The sequence below is a fragment of the Peromyscus maniculatus genome, chromosome 8, assembly GCF_049852395.1.
Source record: "Peromyscus maniculatus bairdii isolate BWxNUB_F1_BW_parent chromosome 8, HU_Pman_BW_mat_3.1, whole genome shotgun sequence".
In the NCBI taxonomy this organism is placed as follows: Eukaryota; Metazoa; Chordata; class Mammalia; order Rodentia; family Cricetidae; genus Peromyscus; species Peromyscus maniculatus.
This window is the reverse complement of record NC_134859.1, coordinates 41,689,311-41,710,001: the sequence shown is the minus strand read 5'-3', so window position 1 is coordinate 41,710,001 and position 20,691 is coordinate 41,689,311. Positions and strand designations below refer to the sequence as shown.

Below are 20,691 nucleotides of genomic sequence, written 5' to 3'. Positions count from 1 at the left end.
TTTTTTTTTTTAAATCTGGCTCTAGCAGGTGGGACATGGCACAGGCCCAGAAGCTGTGTGACTCTGACAGGTGCCTGGCTCCTAGGTGTGGTAACGCTCCATCCTGTCTTCCATGGCTTGGCTGGCGTGATGCTAGGGAGGGGAAGGAATGCTGTTGAAGGAAGGGAGGCATGCAAGTACAGCCCTCAGGAGCGCATGCATCCTCAGGTTGGGAAGAGATGCTGCCAAGGTCACCCTGGCTGTGCTGGGATGCGGGAGGAGCTGAGACATCCACAGGTCCGGGCATCAGAGGGCACCCATGCAGTCTGACTGGCAGCTGAGGAACGCTTGCTAAGAAAGATGATGTCTCAGCAGGGATCTGAGTGTGTGGAGGGCCTGGGTGGGAGCTATCCAAGATGGAGGCACTTCCCGGCTTGGGCAATAGGTGAAGCGCACAGCTGAGGCAGGAGGAGCTGGGGACACCAAGAGAAGAGGCTGGTGACAGCGGTAGGGCCTGGATTGTGCTAGGCCTGGGCAGCACAAGAACTCTGGATTCTGTCCTAATGGCTATGGGAGCCAGCAGTGGGTTCTGAGTGGGGAAGGGACACGCACAGACTTATGCTTTGGAAGATGGTCACGGTAGCCAGGCGGAAACAGGATTCGAGGAAAACAAAAATGGGAAGGGAAGGAAGGAGAGGCTGCAGGTCAGTGGCAAAGCCCTGGCGAGCTGGCCCAAGAGCCTGGGTCCGACCTCTGGTATTGTCCAAAAAAAGGCTGACATACAAAGAGTGGACTCTTCACCACAAAGATGGACCGGAGCAAGGGGCGGGCAGTGGGCTGAAGGGAAATTGCAGGCTTCCAGCTTCTCAGCCCGGGTCCCACAAGGATGGCTACTTTTCTTCCTGATGCGTGTCGGGGTGGGGGGTGGGGGTAAGCCAGGGCTGGGTGGTGGTGGCAGGGGGGACTCGATGGACTTTGGACTCTGTTTCCACTGCTGTGGGCTGCTTCCTTCCCTTGGGTTCAGGAAGCAGAGTGGAAGCTGCCAGTTGGTTTTAAAGCAACAAAGTGGCAAAAGCAAGAAGGTTCTAGAAGGCTTTCAGAAGCAGGTCAGCCCTCATGCTTGCCATGTGGGAACAAGCTCCATATCTCAATCAGAGCTTGCTTATGGCCAGCGCTCTAAAGTTACTGGCACTTGTCACCAGGCCTTGCCTTTAGCCTCGGGACGCTCCTGTAAAGCTGGTGTCCCCATTCTCCTGAGGACACTGAGCCTCAGGGATCTGCTGGACCTGGGGCGAGGGAGAAATTCTCAGCTGTCCATCTCCTACCTTGAATGTAATTAAGTAAAATGTCTCCTGAGCACCAGGATGAAGCTCAGGAGGGTGTCTCCTCTATCGGGAAGGCCTAGGAGGACTCTGGGATGACAGGGGCGCCAGTGAGCTGGTGGAGGCCTGCGGGCCATGAGGAGTGTGGGTCACTCCCACCAGACAGTGGAACCTGCTCCGCTCCTGGGAGCTGGAAATAGCCCTGCTTCTATGGCACGGACTGGAGAGTCAGGCCTAGGTGGGGACCAGGCTGGCGAGAAGGGTGTGGGAGGCAGGTTCTCTTCCTTCTACCCCTCCCAACATTCTGACCCACACCAAAGCAGGTTGGAGAAACAGCACACCTTAAAGAGAGCGGGATCTCCAAATACCAACCAGCAAACCACTGAGTACTGAGCTGTACGGCCTGCCAGACACAGGCCACACACATACACACACACACACACACACCTACCCTCAGAAGCCTGTGAAGTCGAAACTGTCATCTCCATGACAGGGGGAAAACACTGAGGGTTTTTTAAAAGTTCATCTTCCTTCCGGTTTCTTCCTGCAGACCTCCCTAGACCAGGAGAGTGACAGGGTCAAGATCCAGACCCGGGCCCACCTACCTAGCTGCTGAGCCCTCACGGACAAAGGTCAAAGTTCATCATACTGCTTCTTCTCCTGACTGATGTCCCGTCATTCAGAGGCGAATGACACGAGGGGACCCTCTCCACCCTCTGAGAGAGGGGACAGACACAGCGGTGGCTAGGGATGGCTGCCGAAAGGCTGGTGGACCGAGATGGCAACTCCACAGAGAAGGGGAGCCAGAGGCTCCCATCCCCCAGCCTCAACATAAACACGGGGAGGCAACAGGGGCTAACAGGCCACCCCCACATCAGTCTGGGCGGCTAGAGGCGACAAGGAGACACAGGCGGTCCTGGAATCTCTCCGGCTGAAGTCTGTGGGGTTCACAAGGGCTGGGGGGTGGGAGAAGGGCAGAGAGCAGGGTAGGAAGGTGACTGAGAGGAAGGAGGCAGGAAGGAGGCAGGCGAGGCTGCACGCTCTCCAGGAGGCTGAGGCTGGCTAATCTATTCATCATCCCAGCCGGTCAATACTTGTTGGGGTGATGTTCCACGGGCAAACTGCCCACTAAGCCTCTGAGCACACGGGGAAACAAATTGACCAGGAGGTAAAAGGTAATGTTCTTATAATTAAAGCAGGGCCACTGGGGGCGGGCGGAGGGTGCGCTCCTCTGAGGAGGCCAGCAGAGGTTTTCTTATTCATGAGTCGATACTCTACAGAATGAGGGAATCGCCCAGGTTCCACTCACGAGTTAAAAACCAAGGAAGTTTCTGGTAGATAGGACTTTCCTTTTTTTTAAATGAGGTTGTCATGTCATCTCACTCAGACACGAAGTAAAGGAAAGAGAGAGGAGGTGACCTCCATGTCCTGGAGCTCCTGAGGTCGAGACTACATGAGACCTGTGAAGGCCACTGGCCAGGCGTTCTCCCCAGAGGGACACCTGTTGATGGCTAACGAAGATCCCTTTCCAACCCCAACTCTGCTTCTCAAACTATCAGCAATTCTTTCAACATCGTTTGAGTTGTTTGGATGTATGTGTGCCTGTGTGTGCATAACCATACGGATGCCTATACACGCATTGGGAGGCAAGAGGTTGACACTGGGTGTCATTTCTCAACCACACTCCATCTTCTTATCTCTCACTACACCTGTAGTTCATTAACTAGTCCAGGCTGGCTGGCCAATGAGCACCAGTGATCCATCTATCTCTGTCCCCTGCTTCTGGCCTGACCACTGGGGTTCCACCCCCCACTATACCTGTTTTCCTCTTTTGATGTGGGTGTAGGGGTCTGAACTCGGGGAGCCATCTCCCCAACTCTGTTTTGGGTTTTTGAGACAGGGTCTCATGTAGCCCAGGTTGCCCTCCACCTTTCTGGGTAGCCAAAGGTGACTTCAACACCATCACCACCACCACCACCACCACCACCATCATCATCTTAATTACAGCAGTCATCACCATCATCATCATCATCATCATCATCATCATCTTAATTACAGTAGTTATGTGTATAGATACTGGCACCTCAGGCCCCATGGTAATGTAATGGAAGTCACCCAGTGTTTTTCTGCAAGTTTCTTCTCAGGTAATCATGGCCTCAGCTCGGCCGGTGACGACGACGACGACGACGACAACCCCTCTCATCTTGGTGAGACAGGCTTCTGTGTTTCTTAAGGGCTGTCCTCATATCCCTTCTTTTCTCTCTCCCCTCCTCCTCCTCTTTCCTGCCTTCAGAAAGGTTCAATTTCACAATGAAGGAAGGGGGAAGGAGGTGAGAATCTAAGGTGAGTGTCACCTGGGCAGCCAAGCAAGAGGCCGGATCTGCTCTTGCCACTCTGTGCCAAGACATGGTGAGGGGGAACATTACCCGGACTTGGTCTGCAATGAATCCACCGAAATGGGCAGTCATTTAAAACACTGACTCATGATAGACAAACCGAATTTTAAAAGAAAAAAAAAAGTCCCCTTTTTTTAAGTTTCCAAAAGGAAGTGTTTGAGTCTGAAGTGAAGAAAACATGAGAGATTCAGGTTTTTCCGAGGTGGGCCTGTCATCCACCGCAGGGTGAGAGCTTGATGCCTTTGGGCTTAGTCAATGAAACTCTGGGCTGGATTCCACAGTGACTCTGCACAGGCACAGGGAAAGCATGCCAGCAAGGGTTGCCAGCTGCAGCCCGGCTTCCTAAAAATCCAGATCTGTCATGGTCTGGGCCTATGGAGCAGGTTAAAAGCAGGCATGCCCGACAGCCTTTACATCCACATGGGATGGAGCTGAGAAACTGGGATTCAGTACCTATTGGAATGGTCAGCCCAGGCATGTCTGCTTTCCCTTCATCTTTTACTTTTTACTTTTATTTTTAAATTATGTATACGGTGTGGGGATTGTCTGCACACATGAGTGCAGTACCTGCAGAGTCCAGAAGAGGGCACTGGATCCCCTGGAGTTGGAAGTGGTGAGCCAACCAAAACGGATGCTGGGAACTGAACTGGGGTCCTCGGCAAGGCCAGTTGCTTTTAGCTGCTGAGTTCTCTTTCCAGTCCCCTCCCGTCACCTCAATCACTGTACGTGAAGGGCAGGAGGCTGGACCTAGTGCTGGCTTCTCTCATCTGAGCCTTGGCTGCTGGTTAAACTAATGCAAAGAACCCGAGGATGCAAAGCTGAGTTTGACCCTCCGTATCGGCTGGGGGCGCAGCTGCAACCTCCCACGTGCCCAGCACTGATGAAGCTAACACACAGCTGGATATGCACACTGCAGGTGCAGGAATGAGACACAGCCTACGGCACAAGGTGTTAGAGCCTTGCCCAGGTCGTGGCGCACACCTTTAATCCCAGCACTCGGGAGGCAGAGGCAGGTGGATCTTTTTCGAGATCAGCCTGGTCTACAAGAGTGAGTTCCAGGACAGCCAGAGATACATAGTATACAAGACTATTGTATTGATACAAGACCCTGTCTCAAGAAAACCAAAACAATAACAATAAAACCCTACATTAATTAACAAATTAACTAATTTAATTAATCTCTGTTTGAGACAGGGCCTCCTGTAGTCCAGGCTGGCCTGGAACTCACTATGTAGCTGAGAATGACTTTGAACATCTGAGTCTTCTTTCTCCACCTCCTAAGTTGCAAGGTGAGCCTGAGGTGGTCTTATAAAGTGCTGGGGACTCATGCATGCTTGGCAAGAACTCTACTAACTGAGCTACATTACCAGCTCAAAGCCCTAAAGCTCCTTAGTACAGGAGCTGGTGCCTATGGTCCTAACCTGCCACTTACTGGCTATGCCACGCTGTATAGATCAATTTAAAATTTTTTTATTATAGTTTCTCTATTTAATGTGTGCTTGTGTGCATGCCTTGGCATATGTGTGGAGACCAGGGGACAACCTTCAGGAGTTGGCTCTTTGTAGCTGAAAGTTTTCCTGTGTCCCGCCCAACCACAAGGCCACTCAGATCCAAGTAAACACACAGAAGCTTATATTAATTAAAACTGCTCGGCCATTAGCTCAGGCTTACGACTGACTAGCTCTTACACTTAAACTCAGCCCATTTCTGTTCATCTATATGTCGCCATATGTTCCGTGGCTTTACCTATGTGCCATTTACCTATGTGCCATTACATGCTGCTCCCTGGATGGCAGGCTGGTGTCTCCTCCTCAGCCTTCCTCTTCCCAGAATTCTCCTTGTCTGCTTATCCCTCCTGCCTGGCTACCAGCCAATCAGCATTTTATTAAACCAGTGTACAAAAGCATTATCCCACAGCAGCTCTTCCCTTCCACCAAGTAGCTCTGAGGAATCGAACTAAAGTCATCTGGCACGCCCCTCGCGGGGGGGGGGGGGGGGGGATATATGCGTGCATTTATCAGATCAAAACCAACCCGGTCAGCTCCCTCCTGGCCCTGGCCGAGGGGGTGGGGGCACGGGCGCCGGCGGCTTTGGTGACTCTAGATAACCTCGGGCTGATCGCACGCCCTAAAAAAAATAAAATAAAAAATAAAGTCATCTGGCTTGGCAACAGGTGCCTTTAAGCCATTGAGCCATCCCACCTAGTCCAAATTAACTTCTCCAAACATTAATTTTCTGGTTTATATAATGGAGTGATGGTAATGAGCCCATGAGGTACCAGGATCATCTTGCTGTGCAATTCAAGGGGTGGGTGCCTTGTGGGCAGCCCTGCTGTGCCTGCTGCCCTGAGAATGACCAGTGCCATCATTCTCTGTTAGCGTTGAGCAACAATATCCAGGGCACTCAATCTTCAGACATCGGTCAGTGACACCCCCCTCTCCCAGTGCTTCCCTTGGCTTCCAGTCATTCTGATTGGCCTTTCTCAGCTCTCTCAAGTAGGATGCTGTGGGATGTCACAGTGCCTAGGGCCAGTTTCAGAGCATGACTTACTTCTCTGGCAGATGGAAACTTCTGGAGGGCAACTGTTGGCCAGCTCCTTAAAGGCTTTGTCCTCCTCCTCCTCATCACCATCATCATCATCATCTAGAGACCCACCAGAGCACAACTTTTTGGGAGCTGGTCCTCTCCTCCCCAAACAGGGATCAGACTCAGGCCACCAGGCTTCATCAGCTTTCATTTCTTTGTTCTGACACAGAGTCTCTCATGTAACCCAAGGCAGCCTCACACTCACCGGTCGCCAAGAACTTCTGATGCCTCTGTCTCCACCCTCCCCCGGTCCTGGGACTACAGATGCCCACCACCACACCCAGTTTAAAGTAACTTTCTGGGCCAGCAGCTTAACTGTAATTTCATGAGACAGACCCAGAGCTAGCCAGAACCCTTGACCCACCCAAACCAGGGGCAAATAAATACTCATGTGCTAGGCTTCCATGTTTGAGAATAATGTTTTAGACAGCAATAAATGACTAAGAAGGGAAATGCAGTGCGTTCAAGAGCAAGTGGGCAACAGGAAAACTGAGTTGTTGTTTTTTAAATAGAGAAAGCGCAATCTACAAAACTGGATGAAATCAAACTGAAAATCTGAGACCATCTGGTTTCATACGATCAAAAATCATCACAAGAGAAGAAGAGGGGGCTGTAGATGGACCCCTCAGCTCAGGCTGACAGTACAGAACAGCACTGCCCCCCAGCCAGAGACAGCTCCCCAGGAAGGCTAAAGCTCCATGCCCATCCAGGGCCACCCTGCCTTCCTGACAAAGCCCTTTCCGGCCTTTGCCTCTGGACTTGGGGCTCTCTTCCGCCTCCTTTCTCTTCTATTCACTCACTTCTACTCATGGAATTTTACATTTTATTATTCTTGCTTTGTTTTGATACAGGGTCTTCTGTGGCCCAGGCTAACCTCGAGTTTCCTAAGTAGGCAAAGATGACCTTGAATTCCCGATCCTCTTGCATGCTGGGTGGGACTGTACCACCATGTCTCGTTTATGTGGTACTTGGGACGGAACCAGTTAGGCGGGCACTCTAGCAACTAAGATGTGTCCTCAGCTCCTGTGTTTTTCCTTTTAAGGAAAAAAAGAAAACAGAGAGAGGGAGCGGGGAGGAGAGACAGGGTCTCATGCAGCTCAGGCTGGTCTCAAACTCACAGCAATCCTGTCTCAGCCTTTGTGGGGCTGGGATGGCTTTGAAGTGTGAGCTGCCACACCCTGCCTATTCACTGAGTTACTCCTCGATTCTCGAGTGTGAATCTTAAACTTGTAGAAAGATGCAGGCAGGAGAAACAGCTTCCAGGGCCTCCGTTGACACTTGACTATGATCATTCACACACTCATTTCTCATTCTCCCCTTTTTTCTTGAACCACGGAAAAACTGACACGGTATAACTTTATTTTTAATTCTTCAGTGCATGTCTCCTGAGAATAAAGACATCAGCACCAACACGGACACAACACGACGCTCGTTTCCAAAAGCTGCCAATTTCTCCAGTAACATTCTTTACACCTTTTATTTTTTTTCTAGTCCAAGAGTTTCATGTAGCCCAGGCTGGCCTTAAGTAGCCAAGGATGACCTTGAACTCCTGGTCCTCCTGACTCTACCTCCTGACTGCTGATATTACAGGTCAGTGATACCACTCCCTGACACTGTGCCCCACTGTACTTTTTTTTTTTTTTTTAATTTCTGGTCCAGGAGCATCTAAGTTTGTTCACTCCTTTTTTCACTCATCAGGCATTGTGTAAAACAGTTAGGGATAAAATGGTGGGGAAGAGGACACCGCTAGTGCATTTGTAGATTCACAGTTAACAGCAAGATGGACTCATCAAACAACTTCACTAGGTTTAAGACTGTATAAACTAAGCCACGGAGCTTTAAAGGGAAAAAGATGGATAAGTGGGGTGTGGCCAGGAAAGTCCCACCTTGGGAACTGAAAGATACAACAACATTAGCAAGGTGAACTAAGTGAATGGGGAGTGCTTTTGGTGTGTGCAAACGTGTGCATTGTGAGTGTGTGTGGGCGTGCATGTGGGTCTGTACAACGTGCCATCTGGGCACATGCGCGTGTTTGGTGTGTGCATGTGTATGTGTTTGGTATGTGCGGTGTGTGTGTGCATCTCTGATGTGTGCATATGGCGTGTGTGTGCATAGTGTATTTGGTGCGTGCATGTTTTTAGTGTGTGCGCATGTGTTCATGAGTGTGCAAGCACCCAAAAAAAAAAAAGAAAAGAGCTCTCCCTGCAGTGAGAACAGGTGCAGGGTCTCCACTCACTACAGGAGGGCAAGAGGCTGGTCTGCACTTCGTGAGGACAGAGATGGGAAAGGACAGCGGAAGGAGGGGCCTGGGGCAGAGCCCAGGTCTCTATTCTGGAGCAGGAAGCCGCTGAAGAGCCCTCAGGAGAGCAGCGGCATAATTTAGAAATCAGAAGCCAAGTAATGAAAATAAGACGGGTCAACCAGCCCTTAGCTTCAATTCCCAAATCCAAAATGCATTTTTAATAACTTCTTAAATTAACTTGTTTAGTGACAGAGTCTGACCTGAATAGACGTGGGCTTATTCATAGTCTTTGCTTCTCCGCCAGTGTGTCTGTCTTTTTTTTTTTTTTGTCACAGAGAAAAATAAAAGCGTTTGATCATCGGAGCCTCGGTAGACCCCAGCAAGGCAACCACATAATACAGTGTAGGCATCCCGCGGCTGTCCCCAAACAGATGACGCCTGTGCCAGGGTTACACACTGAGTGCTTCCCCAAGCTCATGCTCAAATTCTAGCTGCCAATTTGATGGTATCTGGAGGCGGGGCTTTGGGAGGTGATCAGGTTACAAGGGTGGGGCCCCCTGAGTGAGATTAGTGCCTTTCTAAGGACAGACCCAGGGGCTCTCAAGCCCCGGGACATAAGAGATCAACCATCTGTAAACCAGCAAGAGCCCTCACCAGGAAAAGACCCCACTGGCATCCTGAGAGCTCAGCCTTTCAGCCTCCACATCTGTGAGAAACATTCATTATTTAAATCACTCGTCTGTGGTATTTTCTTAAATCAGGCAAACCACGACAGCCATGCATCAGTTTGTTACCTAAAAGACTCCAAAGACACTCCATGCAAAAAACCTCTCTGCACCTCTAAACCCGTTTCCCTTCATTAGTGATATGCGTGCTGTGGTCGCTAACAGGGGCTAATCCCTGCCATGTTGGCTCTGACGTGCTCCTTGAGCAGGCAGTAAGGGTGGTGCCCCTGGCACCAGGCTCCCGCAGTAGGCAGGTCTCCAGGTCTAGCTCTTACACTGCCCACTTCTTCACTGGCACTCAGTGCCAGCAGCTTCCCCGGCACCTGTTCCCTGAGTGGCTTCCCAGCACAACGCAGCCGTGACACACTTCACCTGAGTTTCCTTCCCTCGCGCCCTCACAGGAAGAGCTCCACAATTCACGGGTGGGGCCACTACCGTTGCTTCTCTGCCATGGATGTACCCTCCTCCCCAGCACAGTCGGGAGGCCAGTGGGCGGTGCTCCACCTCGGCCCTGGCCGGAGGGTGCTCCCAGGACATTCATTTCAGCGGCCCTCGGTCAGGGCAGTCCTGGCGTGACAATGGTATCTGTCGCTAAAAGCCAGAGACTGGCCCGAGTGCTTTGTGTGTATGTGTGTGTGTGTGTGGGGGGGGGGGCTCATTTAAAGCTGATAACCGAGACACGACCACAAGAAAAACACTTGGCATGTAAGATGGCAGGAGGGAACCAACGCCACAAAATCATTTTCAACACAAGCACCCAAACCACAAATTACACGCACGTACAATAACCCTGACAGGAAGCCCGGGAGGCAGGTTCCGTTATCATGGCTCTTTCACTTTATTTCATTTTCCCCATGGGCTAGAACCCAGGACCTCAAGCACACAAGGCCAATGCCCACCATGGAGCAGCACTCCTGGCCCTTCATGCCCAGCTTAAAATGAGAAAACAGAGAGACTAAAACATGCAGCCCAACTCACTTTACAGCTAGTCAAGTGCCAGACTGGGGTTCAAAGCCAGTCAAACCTGTGGCCTTAAGCCTAGAGTCAGACCAGGCATGGTGGCTCCTGCCCGGAATTCCAGCACTTGGGAGGTAGAAACAGGAGGATGAGGCGTTCCTTGGCTACACAGCCAGTTCCAGGCTAGACTAGGATACACGAGGACACTGTCTCTAAAAACAAGAAGAGCAGGAGAGACAGCTCAGCAGTTAAGAGCACTTGTTGCTCTTCGAGGCATCCGAGTTCAATCTCCAGCATCCACCATGACAACTCAGCACCATCCGTACTCCCAGTGCCGGGGAATCTGACTCAGCCTTCTGGTCTCCACAGGCACCAGGCACGCACACGGTGCACATACAGGCAAAACATCCATACACATAAAATGAAGTAAAAGTAACTTCCAAAGCGAGCATTTAAAAGCCTAGGGTTAAGGCAGCGTGATGGTTAGTTTTCACTGTCAACCCGATCTAGAATTTTCTGGGGAAAAGAAGTTCAATGAAGAACTGTGTAGATGAGGTTGACTTGTGGGCATGTCTGGGGGGGGGGCTGTCGATATTGTATTAATTGATGTAGGAAGACCCAGCCCCCTCCCTGGCGTTGGGCCTTGGACTACATCAAATTAAAGAGAGCACTGAGCGTTTGTGCATCCATTCTCTCTGCTCTTGATCGGACATGTCACGTGACTAGCCACTTCAAGCCCCCAACCCCCTGACTTCTCTGCCATGAAGGACTGCGACACACATAAAATCATGATCCCAAATGAACCCTCCCTCCCCTAAGTCGCTCTTTGTCAGGGGATTGGTTTTGGGGTTTTTTTTTTTTTTTTATCACAGCAACAGACTCAGGTGGGGAGGGACATGGAGGAGAAAGGAGCAGCTGGGAAGGCAGTCTGGGGCCGCCATGCATCATTTACCGTGCTTACTCCAGCACAGCAAGCGTTCTGCCCTGGCATGACCCGTCCAGCGGGCTAGCTGTCCTCAAGGACAGGGAAAGCCATCCTTTCCTCTTGGAATATCAAGTGCTTAGCAGAGCCAGCCCGGGGCACATCCAGTTCTGAGTCACAAGCTGATGAGTGACGGACATGTTGAATGAAGCAGAACCCAGCTCGGGCAGCCGCTCCATGGCCAGGACCTTCAGGTCCTGCGGTTTCTCTGCCTCACCTGGCCTGGTGGTTGGGGTTAAAAAAAAAAAAAAAAGACCCCGAGTTTCAACTCTTAAACCACAGGATGCTTGAAAAGCAATTCTGGCCATATGACTTTAGGACTGGGCACTCTTTGGCTACAGGAACTAGAAGATGGATCTTTCTAGATCATGGATCTGGCTCTGCCTGCATGCCGGTCTCTCTCAGTCCCATACCTGTCTTTTTTAAGGCCAAGTACCATTGAATTTGGGAGGCCTTGAGTGTCTCATACAGCCTGCCCCCCAACCTCCCATCCCACAATGCTGACTGTGCTGTCCCCCTGTCTGGAACTCCTCTGTTCCCACCCTTCCCCCAGCTGTTCATTCAGGGCAGGCTAAGCAGCCTTACTCCTCTTGAAGGAAGTAAGCCAGAGTCCCTTCTTCAGTAAGCCTCCTGCAGACGGAGCCCGACTCACCAGCGCTCTCTCTCTCTCTCTCTCTCTCTCTCTCTCTCTCTCTCTCTCTCTCTCTCTCTCTCTCTCTCTCTCTCACACACACACACACACACACACACACACACACACACACACATACTCAGTATCATCCTTTTCCAGGGCTACCACGGACGCCCTTCCTGGTCTAGGGTAGAGACACCAGGCTATGTGAGCCAATCAGCTTCTCTGTGGCTGGAATATGGCCTGGGCTGAGAAAACAGCTCATCTCCCCCATACTTTACACCTCCTCCGGTACTCAATGGGGATAATTATACTCTCAAGCTGCTGCTGGAGGACTGGAAAAGACAAGGGCAGCAGAGGGGCTTAACACTACACCTGACAAGACAGCCAGGGACAGCCACTGGCCCCAACATCTGGAGACTGCAAGGGACAGGTCCTGCGGCTGTGGCACTTGTCATGGGATCGGGACACAACAGGATGGATGAAAGGATTCCTTCTCCCTTCCCCTCAGCGGCTGGTCTCTTTTGCCTCAGTTTCTTCCTGCATAACCACGGCTACCTATCTAGTCATCCTCTGCCCCAAACCATCCCAGCTCCCCAGTCTCCCCAGCCCAGGAGTCAGAGCCTAAGACCCAGTGTCTCCTACCTCTCCAGGCACATGCAGTTTCTGTGACTAAAGCCTTCCCACTGCTGCTGGGAGAAGCTCCCTTTCCTGCTACCTGAGAGGTCCAGTCCTACTTCGCACACACTGCTATGGTCTTGGCCTTGGCCTGTGTAAAAATCACCTCTTCACAGAAACCCTTTCTGACCTCAACCAGTGTGGTCAACCCCTAGTGCCGCACAGTGTGATGCTGGTCTCCCAGGCAGCACCCAGAACCTGTCTGTGCTCCCCGTTAGGCCGGGAGCTCTGAAGGCAGGGCCTGGATTTTTGTATCTAGCACGTAGCAATTCCTCAAATCAATTTAGTGGGGACCCAGAATAAAAATTAATTGCCGCGGTCAATGTAGGAACGTGGGACAAAATGAAACCGTGTAGAGAGGGAGGATGAGGAGAAGAGAGAGAGATCTTAATTAGGAGTATAGCGTCAGTTAAATAACACATGTGTGCAGTGTGACACATTAATGTTCTCTCAGGAGAGAATCTTCCCCATAAAATAAAAAGGAACAGAAATAACTGGAAGAGATTAGTACTATTACCTGTGGCTCTGGCTGTCCCAAGTGTTTCTGGCTCATGGTACCCCTGGGTTCCCAGGGCTTTCTTTCCTCCTTATATCTCTCCATTCTTCCAAAGACCCTCATCAGTCATGGAGGATGAAGGATATATCCACTTCAGCACGGCTCCATCCTAATTGGAGTCACCCTCTTTCAATGAAAAGTCTTATTCTGAGGTACTGGGGTTTAGGAATTTAATGCATGACCTGGGGATACGTTAACCACCTCCCCTGCCCCCAATCCATCTGTCTGTTTATCCACTTCACGGGAGCTGTGGGCTTAGGAAAAGGCTGGCCGTGGCCTGCTGCCCTTCTCCTCAGAGACCTATCATAGACCTACAGGACATTCAGCTCCACCTACAACAAATATCTTTCCCCATCACCAAGAAGCAAGCAGGGGCCCACGTGCCAAAGAACCACAGGAAAAACATCAGCCCAGAGAAGGTATTTCCAGTTGCCAAGAACATCTCCTCAGGCAAGGGTACCAACCAAGCAAGCCACATGGCTGGGGATGGAGACCACTTGGGGGTGAGAAGTGGGGTCCTGCCAGGGCTCCTCCAAGCTCTGCCAACAGTCCTTGGCTGCTGCTGTGAGCTCACACTCTCAAAGCCCTCGCGTCTCACCAGAGAAGAAGGGAGTCTGTCTCCCTGCTTCTTTCCAGAGGAAAGTGTGCAGTGTCTCTCCCAGGACCAGGGCCCCAGGGTGTCCACATGAGATGCAAGGACAGAGTAGTAAGATTCAGCAGTCATCGCTCTGCCTTGAGGGAGCTCAGAGACAAGAGTATGCACCGTTCATTCATTCATTCATTCATTCATTCATTCATTCATTCATTCATTCATTCATTATCAGTCTGAGCACCTACTGTGTACTATCACTGTGCATGCAGCAGTAAATAAGACAGACAAGTGCCTACCCTCATGGTGCTCGACAGAAACACGAACCAGTAAACGACTAAATGAGGCCATGCTAGTCAACGCTAAAGTGTCATGTGGACAATTCAGTTTGAGACAGTGAACAGAGACAGAGAAGTGGTCCCTCTGAGTCGACCCTGGAACTGAGGCCTCAAAGGTCATGAACCAGTCATGCATCGGTCTTTGGGACAAACATTCTACGTCCAGGATCATGGAGGAGAAAACAGGCCTGGTGCATTAAGACGTCCACCACGGCTGGACAGTTGGGCAGGTAGAGCGGGGCGGGTCCAGAGTGAAGGGTGAAAAGGAACCAGACCAAGCCAGAACTTGAGCTGTATATATTGTGGGCACTGCCTTGGCAAGCCAGAGCGTTTTCAAGAAGGGACAGGGTGCCTCTGAGCTCTGCCTATGATGCATTCTCTGACTGTATGTACCGACTGGACTATGATCTCACAGGTGGGTGGGGCTATGATCTCAGAAAGGTGGAGCAGGCACCGGGTGGGGCATCAGTGGGAGGGAGTATTTGTTATGCAATGCAGAGTTCTGATCAGCGATGATGATATGACAGACCCACTGGAGAATGCAGGGTCTCATTGTGTGTCCAGAGCTGTCGGGACCCTCAGGACTCATTCTCTCAATGACCACAATTTACAAATGGAGGCACTGCTTGGTGGGGAGCCAGCCCAAGGTCATGCAACTCCTGGTGGCTCCTGTCAACTGAGGGCGCCTCTATCAGGAAGAGACCAGAACAAGGGCTAGCAAACCAGAGCTTACCCACTCTGCATGCTGCCTGTTCCACAAAGAAAGCTCTACTAGAACACAGCCCGCTCGCTCACGGTGTGGCCACGCTCATACCACAGTGGCACATCTGAGTAGCTGCAACAGAAACCAGACTGTCCACAAGCCCAAGGGGTCAACTGACGGAAAAATTGCCCCCAGACACAATGGCCGTGTTTTGGGAGTAAAACTCCTAGAGAGAGAAGGAGGGAGGGAGCGAGGGAGAGAGAAAGTGTGGGCTCATTTGCAACAATCCAGGATCATTCCCGTCCAAATCACCCCCGCCCCATGCCCATCTAAAGCCTCCCCAACAGAGCTCCTCCTAAGATGGCTCAGAAACAGGACTTCTTCCCTTTGCTGGCCAAACCTAGGTGCCTGGGGTTACACAAAGTTGTAAATTCTACACATACTTCTAAGAGACAGGCAAGTTTCTCCTGGAGTGGTCAGGTTAGGCTTTCCGGGAAAGGACCAACTTGAAAAGAGGCAGAAAAGCAGAGTGGAGGGCAACTGAGAGGGTCTTCGTCACCCCGAGCCGCCGTGGAAGACGGAGGAACCTGCTGGGAGAAGTGGGGTGAGCCCCCCATCACTGGGAAGGTCAGGTTAATGATGGCTGCTCAGGCAGGAAATGGCTCCAGCCCAAAGGAGGGAAGCCATACCTTGTTTTTGTGCACCCTCTCACCGCTGCGGAGAGAAAGAGAGCAGGGCCTGACAATTTGGGTTGAAACCAATCAAATGTCCCTTTATTACCTCTGCCTTGGCACCTGGCAGCCTTCTCAATGTCTCCCATTGTTCCCTGGCCCAGGCCCTGGCAGGAGCTGTCAGCTGTCTCTCCTGCTGCCAGGGGAGCTAGAGAGCAGCAGGATTCAGGCTGGGGTCGGGAGGGACCAGGATCTACCACCCCCCACACACACCCGAGGGCAAGAAAACTCCCCCACACTAGAGTCTGACAACTGTGCCCAGGGGCGGGCTGGCAAGAAGAGCCGTGGGTGGGGGACTGTCCTCTCTCTCTCTGTACACTGCTCGAAAGCCAGGAAAGTCAAGTTTTCATTTTACAGGCGGAGAGGTGAAATGACTCCCCTTACAGCGGGGGGGTGGGGGGGTGGGGGGGTGGGGGGGGGTGGGAGGGGGTGTCAATCAAATTTGGCGGCTAAGAACCCAGATCTGGGAGCCAGACACCTAAGTAGAGGCACACTGGGGCTTGTTTTTGCACAGGCCTGGAATTACCTAGGTGCCCTAAGCCTGCTGTCTCTTCTGCGCAGTGACAACAGGCACAGTGTCCCCCACCCGGACATCTTCAGAGAGCTGCAGAAAGGTCACCGCACGGCGGTGTGTCAAAGGCAGACTAACTCAATAAACAAGTGACCGCCACACTGTCTCTGTTAAGGAGCCAGGGCGCTTTACAGGGCAGGCTGTCATTCCGGGACCCCTACCGCCCCTAGCCAAGGCTCCCATTGGAACATCCCCCATCCCGTGCACCTGCCATGGCAAAAGCCCCCACGGGAAGTCGCTGAACCGGGGTCACCACATCCAAAGCCCTTGGATGCAGACCTGCATGGCTGCATTCAGCTGAACTGCCTCCCCCAGTATGTGCCGGGGACTCCAATCTGACCACACGCAGGTCGTCCTCTGTTCTCTGATGACTCTGGGGTGGCTGAGTCCCCTGTTGCTGGGGAAGCTGTCCTCGCTCTCCTGCAAAAATCCTACCACATCTCGCCACTTTCCCGATATAGGAATGCACAGCCAGAGCAGGCTGACAGCAATGTAGGAGAAAATAGGGTAGCCGGTGTCCACACAGCTGCTGACAAACTCCCTACCACCAACAGTCCCCTAGCAACAAGCAAGCCTCAGCAGACAGACGGGAGCAGAGTTCAGAGCAAGGGAGCCCCCCATGTTGGTAATATACAGCAGGAATCTGCATATAAGCTTAGATGGTCTGTTTGATAACCAGGGATCACATGCTTCACTGTTCCCAGTTACTACCATGTCCTCCCTGAAGAGTGCAAGTCAGAAGACCCAGCCTCAACTCCCCTGTTCTTAGCCTAGTCACAGAGTTTTCAAGTGGCTCCCGTGGAACTAATAATTGGGCCAGGCGGTGTTGGCACACGCCTTTAATCCCAGCACTCGGGAGGCAGAGGCAGGCGGATCTCTGTGAGTTCGAGGCCAGCCTGGTCTACAGAGCAAGCTCCAGAACAGGCACCAAAACTACACAGACAAACCCTGTCTCGAAAAAAAAAAAAAGGGGGGGGGGAGGGGGGGAGGGCTGGAGAGATGGCTCATCAGTTAAGAGCACTGGCTGCTCTTCCAAAGGTTCTGAGTTCAACACCCAGCAACTACATGGTTGTTCACAACCATCTATAATAAGATCTGGTGCTGTCTTCTGGCCTGCAGGCAAACTTGCAGGCAGAACATTGTATACATAATAAATAAATAAATCTTTAAAAAAAAAAAAAAAGAAGGAAAGAAAGAAACTGATTACTGGAAGGCGCTACAGAGGGTGGCGCCAGGTTTGGAAAGCTGGAGGGAGGCAGGGGACTTGTCTAGAGAGGCAGCTGCCATGGGATTCAGCACATTTTTATGATACCCACACCTGGGTCTGTTGCCAGACTTTTGAATTTTTACCTCAAAAGACCAAAAATAAGAATTTTTCCTAAAAATAGGAATTATCTAGCAACTTATTTATTTATAATATTATGTATTCTTTGACAATTTCATACATGTAACCAAGGTAATTTGATGGCATTCACTTCCAACTCCCACCTCTCACTCCCTGCTGGGGGATTCACTTGTGGTAGTGAGGGGAAGCACATGTATGCACACACACACACACACACACACACACACACACACACACACACACACACCTTCATACCTTCTTTTTTAACAACCCCCTGAATCCAATCAGTGCTGCTCACTGGGGTGTGGGGCTGGTCTACTGGAGCATGGGCAACCTATCAATAGCCACACTCTCAAGGAGAGACAGACTCCCCCTCCACCAGCAGCTCCTCAGCTAGGGGTAGGACCTCAAGAGACACCCCCCCCCACCCCCGCATCCATGCTAGAATACTGACTGGATTGATCAAGTCACTAACATTTAAAAACAGTGACGTCTAGCCAAGTCAAGGCCAACCCCGGACAAGCCACCACATACTGCTGGGCCAAATGTGGTCCATCCCTGGGTTAGAACCCATTCGAGGATGCATGTAAACTGGAGGGCTGGGGTGAGTGGGGAGTGAGACTTAGCTTGGTCTATAAAGTACTTCCCATGCGAGCTTGAAGACCGGAATCGAATACCTAGAATTCATGCAAGAAAACAAAACAAAACAAAAAGCCAGCGTAGTGGCACACCTGTAACCCAGCGACAGAATGGGGAGGTAGAGGCAGGAGGAGGCATGAGGCTCACTAGCTAGCCTAACCTAACTGGTGAACCCCAGGTCCCAGTGAGAGACCTTGCCTCAAAAAAACAAGGCAGACAATACCCAAGGAATGACATCTGAGGTTGACCTCCAGCCTCCACATACATGTGCATGTATGTGCAAGTGTGCCCACACCCACCTATCCCCACACACATACCTCCCACACACAATTAGTGGAAGACCTTTGAAGAAAACAGCTGTTCAGGCTTATTGTCGGGAGAATAACCAGGAACCCAAATTACTGGCCCCGGTGCAACCGGAATCATTAATTTCTTGCTGAAGTTAGGCAGCAAATTTAGAAACTAGTTATTTCACACACACACACACACACACACACACACACACACACACACACACACACACACACACACACGCTCGGCTGTCAGCAGCTGACAAACGATCAATACTCAGGAGGAAACAGGCAAGAAGAAACAGTTCTCACTGGAGAGCACGGTGTGCCTGAACAGCAGGAAGCTGCACACACCTCCACCAGATATTCCAAGCCAGCCGCTCTAGGAAACCTACTCCCTATACCCTCCCTACCTCTCCCTGCCAACACCATCCCGCCTCTTGGGGAGACCCACACCAGCACTGGAGGTCCAGGCTCTCAGGAGGCCAAAGGGCCACGTCTAGGTGTGACCCTCGTCCCGGTACTGCTGCCGGACACTCAGTGAGGGAACGGCTTCCCAGGAGCCACAGCCACCAGAAACAAGCACCGGATTTACAGCCTGCAGGGGTGACCTCCAACTTGTCCTCTGTCCTCCAAGGGAGGGGACGGACTGGACTCAACCTAATCACACAGACGGCGGCGCTCAAGAGGTGGACAGAAGCGGCCCAGCCTGCTTCCCTCATTGCTCGGCCCCCAGATTCGCTACTGCACCTTGCTGTCCTCAGTCACCCCATCTTTAACTGGCATGACACAGTGTGACAGGCTCATTTGGGGAGAAGGAACTCGATGCCTCGAAGGTCAGTCATGGTACTTAAGTCGGGGCTGCCAGACCTGGTAATGAGATAGGACGGGTTCCCAGCTCCACGCAGTCTCTCCTGCCCTCATCCTTAAAGGGAGAGGCTCATGAGTTCTCTAAGGAGCCGCCCTTCCCCTGGGGCCCCTGGCTCAGGTACCTCGCCCTGGTCCCACAGGTACAACCCCGCCCTGGAAGGCAGCAAATGGCAGGTGTTCGGTCGGTGTGTGTGCAGCCCAGAGAGCATGCGAAAGGTCACCCCTCAGACTGGAACTAGACCAGGACCCAGGTTCGAAACCTGACCTGCTGGCATCTGGCAGAGTGCTGCTCTTCCCTGGCCAGCAGGAAAGCTGCGGAGAAAGGCACTCGCAGAGAAGAAGCCTGCAGGAGACCCTCTCGTGGGAGTGGAGCAGGCCCACAAAGTGGTCTGTCTCCCAGATGTGGCAACGAAGAGATGGGGGGGGTGGGGAGCTCCAGGGTTGAAGTTCCGCCACGTTCCCTGAAGACTCCATCCTTTCAAGTTCATGGCAGCCATTCCTGAGGCTGAGCCTCCAGCCCTGGCCAGTGACTACTGAGACCACCAGACAGCTCATCCCTCAGTCCTTGGTCATTCATGTGGGGACAACAAACAGAAGGGGCGAGCCCCTGCCTTCATGAAGCAGTCTGGACCGGTCAGAAATGGCCACATTCTACGTACGACAGATTTGCACAGATGTCTCGCCAAAGACAGCGGGCACCCAGGAAGGCCTCCCATGCAAGCAGGCAGATGAGGAAAGGGAGGCGGCTCTGGAGAACTCCTGGGGCTAGAGTGGCCAAACCCACTTGCTAGAGGCGACTGGCGAGGAGATAATTCTAGAGAGATGTCAGGGGCCTGGGCTCCCACCGAGGTGGGAAGCGGGAGGGCACCACTCAAAGACTGCTTCGGATTCCAGACAGACAGAGAGCTGCGTGGTGCAAAGAGAAGCCTTGGTGCACGTGACGTCACCCATACCGCGTTACCTCCCAGCTAAGCAATGCTCAGACCTCTGCCACCTCCACGGGGGCCAGCCCTCCCTCCCAGAGCTCTAACCTTTCAGTAACAGCATAAGCTTCCCACCCTCTCAGCCCCAGAGAAGCTAAGGAACCAGTCCCTACCCAAAGCCAGGTCAAGCTGAGCCGCAGCCATGCTGACGGCTGTCAGGGGCTCCAGGGCTGCGCTGAGTGTTTCCGGGCTTGGGGCTTTGCGCCCAGTGACCTGTGACTAGGTCGTCCTCAAAAGAAATTCCAGGATAATTGCTGTCACTCTTGTGACACAGACCAGGGGTTTCGGGTGCAGACGTCAGGTGGCCCACCTAGGCCTGGGGACTGGAATCGGGCTGTGGGGTGGCAAAGCTGGACCCTTGTACCTGGCCAGCCACAGTCTAAGAGAGCAGGAAGGTCCGATCATAGCATCATCCCGGGGCTTACTGGGGAGATTTAGTCCCAAGGCAATGGCCTCTCCGCTCTGCTCAGACATCCCAGTAGGAGATGGGCTGAGAGACAGGTCCTTTTTCCTAATCAGATATGGAGAAACAGCATTGAAGGGCTCAACATCTCTCTCTCTCTCTCTCTCTCTCTCTC

At 52.1% G+C, this 20,691-nt stretch overlaps 1 protein-coding gene across 3 annotated transcripts in view; it reads right to left on the bottom strand.

Moving 5' to 3' along the window:
- The window catches only part of Galnt10 (polypeptide N-acetylgalactosaminyltransferase 10), a 147,730-nt gene that overhangs the window by 120,493 nt on the left and 6,546 nt on the right, over window positions 1-20,691 (bottom strand). The window contains exon 1 of one of the 3 annotated variants that reach the window (XM_076542384.1): window positions 12,466-12,504. The exons of the other annotated variants lie outside the window; for them this stretch is intronic. The gene's annotated coding sequence lies outside the window, so the exon portion shown is untranslated. Of the gene's footprint in view, window positions 1-12,465; window positions 12,505-20,691 lie in introns of those variants that run through there. 3 annotated transcript variants of the gene reach the window in all.